The sequence below is a fragment of the Panthera uncia genome, unplaced genomic scaffold, assembly GCF_023721935.1.
Source record: "Panthera uncia isolate 11264 unplaced genomic scaffold, Puncia_PCG_1.0 HiC_scaffold_1527, whole genome shotgun sequence".
Lineage (NCBI taxonomy): Eukaryota > Metazoa > Chordata > Mammalia > Carnivora > Felidae > Panthera > Panthera uncia.
Genome location: NW_026058170.1, coordinates 1 through 8,313, shown reverse-complemented (window position 1 = coordinate 8,313; position 8,313 = coordinate 1). Strand labels below are relative to the sequence as shown.

Below are 8,313 nucleotides of genomic sequence, written 5' to 3'. Positions count from 1 at the left end.
AAACACAGTGTTTCTATTTCCTAGATAAAACAGAAATTGTGAGGCACAGTAATAGCTCAGGAAAACCTGCCAGCTATTTGAGGATGAACGAATTTCTGGAAGAAATGTTAAAACTCTGACTGGCTCCACGCTGATGGGAAAGGCTTTGCAGCTGCTGGTTTCTGTCTCCCCTCCACCCCTGCCCAGAAGTGGGGCCCCTCTTCCCCTCCCTGGATGGGCATGGGCATCGGATATAGCCTGCAATTCTGGGTCCCAGCATTTCGGGGCCAACCAACTCTACGCAGCTAGGGACACGGCAGCACCAGCCCTGGGTCCTCATGACGCACAGAAAAAATGTATGGTGGCTGGAGGGAAAGTGGAATGTTCGTCCCTTTGTACTGCCCTCTCCCCAAGATCCCCTGCTTCCCTGGAGGAACCCGTGGCCCGTCTTAACCCTCGGTTCTCCTCAGACCCATCTCATCTGCGTCCAACTCTCAGCCCTTCACTCATGTTGTGCACCCCTGCCTGGGACGTCCTCCCCTTCCCCTCCATCCCTGCAGGTCAGACCTGTCCTTCTTTGCCTATCTTCTCTTTGACACCTTTGGAGCTTTTCCAACACTGCACAGTTTCCTTGGGTAGGCTCTGATCTCCTGCTTCCTGAGGTTTTGCTGGTGAGTCACGAGGCCAGCGCCGTATGATAGAAATACAACACAAGATGCATAGACAATTAAATTTTCCCAGTAGCAACACTGAAAAAGTAAACGCAAACTGTTGAAATAAATTTTAATAGTGTTTTTTGTTTAGTAAAACACAGCCAAAACATTCTCTTCTCCAAGTCATCAATATTATAAATTAATAATAAAATCATTTCCACTTCTTTTCCTCCTTTCTTTGAAATCCAGTTTGTAGATTACATTTAAGACCCATCTCAATCCAGTGTGGCCGCATTCCCAATGCTCAGTAACGAGCTTGTGACCATCATATTGGCCAGAAGAGAGATATAGGCTGTATTCATCTTTGGGTTACACGTGGCAAAAGTTGACATTGAAGTGGCTTAAGTGAAAAGAGGCATTAGCTCATGAAACTGAAAAGGCCAGGCATGGGTGGCTTCAGGCACAGCTAGATCCAGGTTGGTAGCAGAAGACTGGAGTGGAGAGGAAGAGGGGCGGGCAGGGGGAGGAGGAAGTAGCCAGAGTGGGGGTTGGATTGAATTCAAAGGGGCTCCCAAAGAGTACTGGAGCATCAGGTAGAACAAGAAAGCCAGAATCTAGTCCTGCGGAGATATTCAAAAGATTTAATGACTAGGATGGCACCTGACAATGAGGACGGATAACAGCCTTTGTGCTGCAGCGGGCCGGGGTTGGTCAACTGTGGGAATCAGGAGTGAGGAGGGGCCGAGAAGGTGGTGAGGACACAGGGCAGCCCTGTTAACCGACCAGTACCGCAGTCGCTTACTCCATCATGCGGATGTGGGCATGGGGAGTATACAGGAGACTAGCCAGTGGTCTAGACCTCACACACTACGTGTCCCCTCACCACTAAACTAAGCACTCGGCCAGTCCTGAGAGAAAGCCCTGGGCTGGGGTTGAGGGCGGGGAGGTAAGCAGAATACAAAATCTTTTATCTGAAAGAGGCAGAGCAGATGGGGCCTGTGAGGGGGCCTGGAGGTCCCTGAGTACGAGATGGGCCAAATGGGCTGATGTGCCCATGCAGAGGGCTGGACATACTGGTCAGAGATGAAGGCTGCTGGAGCAGGCAAGGGTCGTGGATGGCCTCACCTGGGGAGGCATCCTGGGCTCCACCTGAGAGGGACAGAAAACTGGTTTGAGGAACCCAGGGAATTTACTCATCCGTCCATCCATCCATCCACCCATCCATTTGTCCATTCATCCACTCATGCAATACTTCTTTGTCAAGCTCCTGCTGGGAATAACTGGTGAACAAGATGGCCAAGGTCACTGCCTTTACAGAGCACAGACCCTGGTAGGAGAGAGGCACGATCATCAAATAAGCCAGCAAGTGAGCCCAGTGGCTTTGCATCTGTAAGGCGGAGGCCAGATGGAAAGCGAGTGGGAGATAAGGCGTGGGGCCACTTCAGCCAGGATACAGCAGAGCTGACATGGGAAAGACCGAAGGAACCAGTCCTGCATACGCTGGAGGGAAACGACTCCACACAGAGGAAATACCAGGGCAAAGGCCCCAGGAGGGCACAGGCTTTGTGTGTTAGAGAAACAGAAAGATGGGGTAGGGGTTGGAGGTGGCAGGTGGGGTTGGAGAGGAGAGCGAGGCTGGCTCATATGGGGCAGTCAGGGGCTGCTGTGCTTGTGGGGAGGGCACTGCGGACCGTCTTTCCGCAAAGTCAAGTTTGGCAGCTGAAAACTTGCCCCGCAATATTCACCAGGGGCAAGAAAGGGTACAGGACTTTCTTTTTCTGGGCCAACACACAAAGCGTGTATTTCTAGTCCAAGCACTCTCCCCGCTCAGCATGCGTGAACCCTTTCAGCTTTCCAACAGCCCTTTGAGGCAGATACTATCCCTAAATCCATTTTACACACAGGGAAATTGAGGAACTGAGAGGAACAGAGAAGCTAAGTGACTCCCCTATGGTCACAGAGCTGGCAAAGAGCAGAAGCAGGATTTGGATTCAGATGGTTCTAGAGTCCAAACACATATACACATTCAGCCATGCTGCCTCGAGTTAAAATTGGCTCTGTACCCCTTGCTTATGGTAAGCTACAGGGCCTCCCTCATCCATGGGGTTCTCTTTCTAGGGTGACCAAAGGCTTTGGGGGCATGATATGTAGTCCAGAGAACTTGGAAGTGAGCTTGTGGCCTTCGGTCCATTCTGGTCACCACCGTCCACGCGATTCGTTCAAAATCGGGGAACTGGGCCATCCACCTCTCTCCATGTCACGGGTGGACCTGGGTGGACGGAGCTTTTCCCATCCCATCCCATCCCATCAAAGATCCACGCCTGCTTCATCCACTGCACCCCTGGGTTTCCCACTCCGTAAGCCAAGACGCCCAACCCAGGGCCTTGGCAGGGCTTCAGTGCTGGCGCCTGGTGATTTCTGTCTCCCCACCTTGGCCAAGGAAACCAGAGCCTGGACACAAAAACTTGGCCATGCTGCTGAGACTGGCTTGCTGGGAAAATCCTACCCTTTCTTCTAAGTCTCTTTCAATAATAAAAACAGGAGTAAAAATAACATCACAAAGTCCAGCTGGCCAAACTTCATGGTTTTTGTTTTGTTTTGTTTTGTTTTGTTTTGTTTTTTGGTTTTGTTTCCTAAAGGAGACAATGTAGAGAAAGCACCTATCACAGTCCCAGGCCCAGGATGGTTCTCAAGAAAGGGGTATGGAGCCAGAAGAATCAGGCTCTACTTACCAGCTGTCAGACTCTGAGTAAGTTACTTGGCCTCTCTGAGCCTCGTTTTCCTTATCTGTAAAATGGGAGCAAAGACAGCCTGTGTCATGGTGTTGTTATGAACACCAAGTGAAATAATGGACGTAAAAAAGGCATTCACTAAAACTCAGCTTCCTGCCACCCTTTCTCCACGCAGAGGTGGTGATGGGTGCCAAGGTCACAGGGATGTTAGGATCCCCCTTTCGGGCCCCTCGGCTGGCTGAGCACCAGCTTGTCACTTGGCGGTCTGACTTCATCCGCACTTTGGGGCTGGGCACAGGGGGAGCCATGCTGGGGCGTCCCCACCACCGGTAGACTTTCCAGGCTGAGGTCAGGGGACTTTCCTCTTCCAAGCTGGACAAATGCCCAGAGGGGGCCTGGGGGAGGCCTGTCCCTCTAGGGTCCACTGTTGACGCCAAGACTGGTGATAAGTGGAAAATGAGAAAAACAGGAACTCTCTTTTCCCATTTTTGGTCTTGGGGGCCTGAGGCTGGAATGGGATCCTGAGAAGCTTCCTCCAGGCCAGCAGTCTGGTACCCGAAAGGTGTCAAGGGAGGAGGGCCGACCATCTAGCCCAACCCAGGAGACAGTGCTGAGTGGAGCTCCAGTACTGACCCCCATCGAGCCAGCACTTTCCTCCAGCCAGGCCAGGAGGGCAGCAGGCAGAGCGGGGCTTGGGCTGTAGCTCTGGCCTGCCTGGTTTCTTATCTCTAAAATGATGTGTAAGGCATGAGGGGAAGGTTCCAGAGCACCTTAGCAAGTCACTCAGAATGTCTGAGCCTTAACTCCTTGCAAAATGGAGCAGGAGTGGGGAGTCAGCAGCACTTGTCTTAAAGAGAAGTTGTGAGTGGCTGGTAACCTGGCCCCTCTATGGCCTTAGTGACTTTCTGTCCTATCCCAGCATCCCCTCTCTCCACATCTGCACCCAGTGCACACACCAGCCAGCCAGTGGGGCTTGTCCTTTTTTATTACCAAAACACATCTTGAATCTTGAATTCAGCCACCTTTTGCAATCGCCACTTCCCCGGTCTAGCCATCCCCATCTCTCACGGCCTTGGGCTCTGATTTTTCTCTTGGCCTCTCATATCCACCTGCCACATAGCTGCCAAAGGGGTCGTTTTCAAAGGCTAACTGGATCCAGTCACCTACTCCCCTGCTTAAAGTACTCCAGTGACAACGAAGCTATCACACACAGAAGAAAATCCAAATTCCCCTCCCTGGCATCCAGCCCTGTGTGATATGGACTTCAGCCTCCTCCCACCCTTATCCCTGCCCCACTGGCTTGCTGCCTCTCCAACAGACCACACTTCTCCCTGCCTCAGGGCCTTTGCACTGGCTATGCGTTCCACCTAGAAGGCCACCAGCTTTGATTTTGCTTGTCTCTCCCTTTTGAACTGTGTCACCTCCTCAGAGAGGTCCTCCCTGACCACTCTTCCTATGAGAGCCCCTGTTAAAGGGGACTTCTTAAAGGTAATACCATGATTCTCATAGAAATGTAAAATGGGGGACACCTGAGTGGCTCAGTCAGTTAAGCAGCCAATTCTTGGTTTGGGCTCAGGTCATGATCTCATGGTTTGTGAGTTTGAGCCCCATATCAGGCTCAAAGCTGCCAGTGGGGAGCCTTCTTGGGGTGTTCTCTCTCCCTCTCTCTCTGCCCCTCCCCCACTCGCTCTCTTTCTTTCAAAAACAAATAAATAAACGTTATATTAAAAAAAGAAATATAAAATGAACACAAGTCAGATGTCATGGAATGCATTAATTTATGAGAAAACCAGAAGGTGTTAGAACTGGTTCTAAGGAGAATTCAAAGACACGTGTATATTGGCAATCAGGAATGATGAAATGAATTTATAAACAGATGCATAGGGGCACCTGGGTGGCCCAATTGGCTAAGCATCCAGCTCTTGATCTCAACTTGGGGCATGATTTCTCGTTTCGTGAGATTGAACCCCATGTTGAGCTCTGTGCTGACAGCGGGGAGCCCGCTTGGGATTCTCTCCCCCCCCTCCCCGTCCCCCGCCTCACTCATTCTTGCATTCTGTCTCTCTCTCTGTTTCAGAATAAGTAAATAAATCAATAAATGGATAAATGGCCAATATCCAGCGGGCAATATTTAATTGCATTCCACCCCAACAAAATCCACTTGCGTTTCTGTGGATGAGATTCAAGTAATGAAAGGTAATGAAAGGTGCAGGCGCCTATAGAATCAGATGGCCAGGATTGGTGCTCCAGAGAGTTCCTTGGTTATCTTACAGGTTTCCTGACTTTCTGGCACTTACCAGCACCTGAACTTCTTTGCTGTTTGCCATTCATCTTGAGGGCAGAAACTGTGTTTTGTAACACCATCTGCAAGCACATATCAAGTGCTCGGCAAATGTTTGTTTCCAGTGTCCAGGGTAATTTGTATTTCAGGAGAAGATACAAAAGGGGTCATTGCTGAGCCTAAAGAAATAAATTCTGACAGCCAAGGAGGAGGGGGCATTTGTGGGAAGGAAAGGGCGCCTGCAGGTTCATCACTCGTTAAATAACCAAGACCTCTGCGCACCCAGAAGCCTCAGCACCTCTTGGCAGCCCAAGCCCTGAGGGTCCCCAAAGGGACCTGACCCGGAGTTGGTAGGGAAAGTTCTCTGGCTGAGGCTGTTCTGTGATACCATGTCAGGTAAGTCAGAGGGCATGAGGGGCGAATGTGACTCCACCACGCACATTAGGGTCTGTCTCCTGGACTCTAGGGTCGACCCCCAGAAGTCGCCCTCAGGCGCTCTCTTTCACGTTACACAGCAAGTCAGTGGCCCAGCCACGCCAGAACCTCTGTCTCCTGTGCCCTCATTCTGCCCGTCTTTCTTTAGGAGATGCATCTTCTCCAGGGCCTCTGGGGAGCCTGGAAATGGGGGCGTATGAGATCCTGCGAGAGGGGAGGTGCCTTTTTGCCTCCCGGAAATCCCGCGGAGAAAGGAGCCTTCGAGGCGCCTAAATCTTCTGATCCCGGGACAGAGGCGGGTGCGTGCCTAAATCTGGGGTTATGGCAGGAGGGGGCGGAAGGTGCTGCGGGGGCGGGCGGGGAGGGGTCCGGATCTGCTTCCCGCAGAGGCGGGGTGAGGATGCGGGTGAGAGGCGGCTGCTGGGGAGGAAAAGTGAATCACAAAATGACAGAATGCAGGAAGGAGGAGGCGAGGTAAGGATGAACCCACGGACATTCCCTGCGCGCCCACTGTGTGCCAAACACGGTTTGGGCTCTAAGGACACGGTCAGGGAACAGAGCGTATCCGGTTGTGCCCTGCAGGACGCGGTCTAACCCCGAGCCTGAATAAATGGCTTTGACACGCATATAAATGTGAAGTTGCGGTTCCAACAAACGTTTGGAAGGAGAACGCGAGGTGCTTGCGATTAGACCTTGAAATACCTGGGTTTCACCTGGTAGGGGCGCCAGCAGAGATCTACATAAGCCAGTTCGGGAATGTGTGCTTGACTTCCTCGTGCAGGAAATGCACAGGAAGTGTATGCAGAAATGCAAAGGTGCTCGAAGATATGCAAGTATCAAAGCCGACACGAATCGTAAATGAATGCACGCATGCATAATGAATACGTGTCCGAGACACGAATGCCTGGGGGCCAAAGTGACAGTCCTCGATTCTCCAGCACGCTGCGCGCGCCCTCTGCTGCCACCAACGCGCCTCGTTCCGCCCTTTCTCGTCCCATTTCGTCCCTCCCCTTTGAGCCAGAGCGCTTTTCTTTCCAGGTCTTCCCAGCACCCGGCGTAAAACAAAGCCCGGGCCGGTTGTTCGCTACGCATGCGCACAGTAGAACTATTCCGAAGAGGTTTGCTTGCAAAGCAGCACCCGAGCAGTCAGGATGGCCGAGCGGTCTAAGGCGCTGCGTTCAGGTCGCAGTCTCCTCTGGAGGCGTGGGTTCGAATCCCACTCCTGACAAGTGCTGTTTCGTTTTTCACCAACAGCTGCAAGTCAGTTTTGTTTTCCACGAACAGCCGCAAATCAACTTGGGAATACGTTACACCTTTGGGTATTCTTTTCCTCTCTTTACAAAACAAGTATTTCCTTCCTAACAGGCATTTTCTTCTTAGTGACATTCATTTGGTTTTGGATTGTAAAAAGAAAGCCCCGACGCGTGCCCTAGAGCCCTTTTTAGTGTGGTCAGATGCACCTTTCTCTAACGTTGTCTAACGTTGCAGAAAGAAAACAGCAAAAGGGTAGGACTGTCAGAAGTGGGATTCGAACCCACGCCTCCAGGGGAGACTGCGACCTGAACGCAGCGCCTTAGACCGCTCGGCCATCCTGACTTCCTGCCAGTGCCCTACAAAGATTCACAGTAGTTGCCATTTCCGTGCCACGTGGTTCGAGAACCCGCAAGTTGTTTTAGGGTAGCTGGCAGCCCCAGGTCCTGCCGCACTGCTCCAGGCGTCCACAGGTTAAAAAAAAAAAACAAAAAACAAAACAAAAAACCCCAAAACCCACCCCTGTTGCCGAGACTCGCTGTTATCCTTGAATTTCTTCCGTCTTTTTTCTATGTATGGAAACTGTGTAGCCTGGGAAATCAGTTTCCCTTGCCATCCCTAGAAAATATCCGTAAAAATAAACACAATGGAAGCAAAACTATATTGTTAAATTCTAGCCATTCGCCAATGCTCGGAACCTGAAAATGTGACGTGTATTTAACGACTGATACTATCGGTCGCCAGGGTCAGGACTATTGTTGGGCCCCTGAGGGTAGTGGGGAGGGGATTTAGACGATTCTTTTTGGAAGGGAGGTGCTCTGCGAAGAACTTTGCCTTGAGCTCCTCAGGATTGGAAGCCGTGGAATCCCATTCCACGCGTGTTTAACTGGAGCCACAGCCAGAGAAATTTGGCTTTTATACCTTTTTAATAAACTGAACAAGGGAAAAGCCGGAGGCTGTTAAACTTGGAGAGGAGACGATT

At 51.2% G+C, this 8,313-nt stretch overlaps 2 non-coding genes across 2 annotated transcripts; one reads left to right on the top strand and one right to left on the bottom strand.

Moving 5' to 3' along the window:
* Positions 1-7,225: 7,225 nt before the first annotated feature.
* TRNAL-CAG (transfer RNA leucine (anticodon CAG)) lies at positions 7,226-7,308 on the top strand. The gene has a single exon. It is a non-coding gene; the product is annotated as a tRNA-Leu (tRNA).
* Positions 7,309-7,593: 285 nt separating this feature from the next.
* Positions 7,594-7,676, bottom strand: TRNAL-CAG (transfer RNA leucine (anticodon CAG)). Its single transcript has one exon. It is a non-coding gene; the product is annotated as a tRNA-Leu (tRNA).
* Between the last annotated feature and the right edge of the window lie 637 nt (positions 7,677-8,313).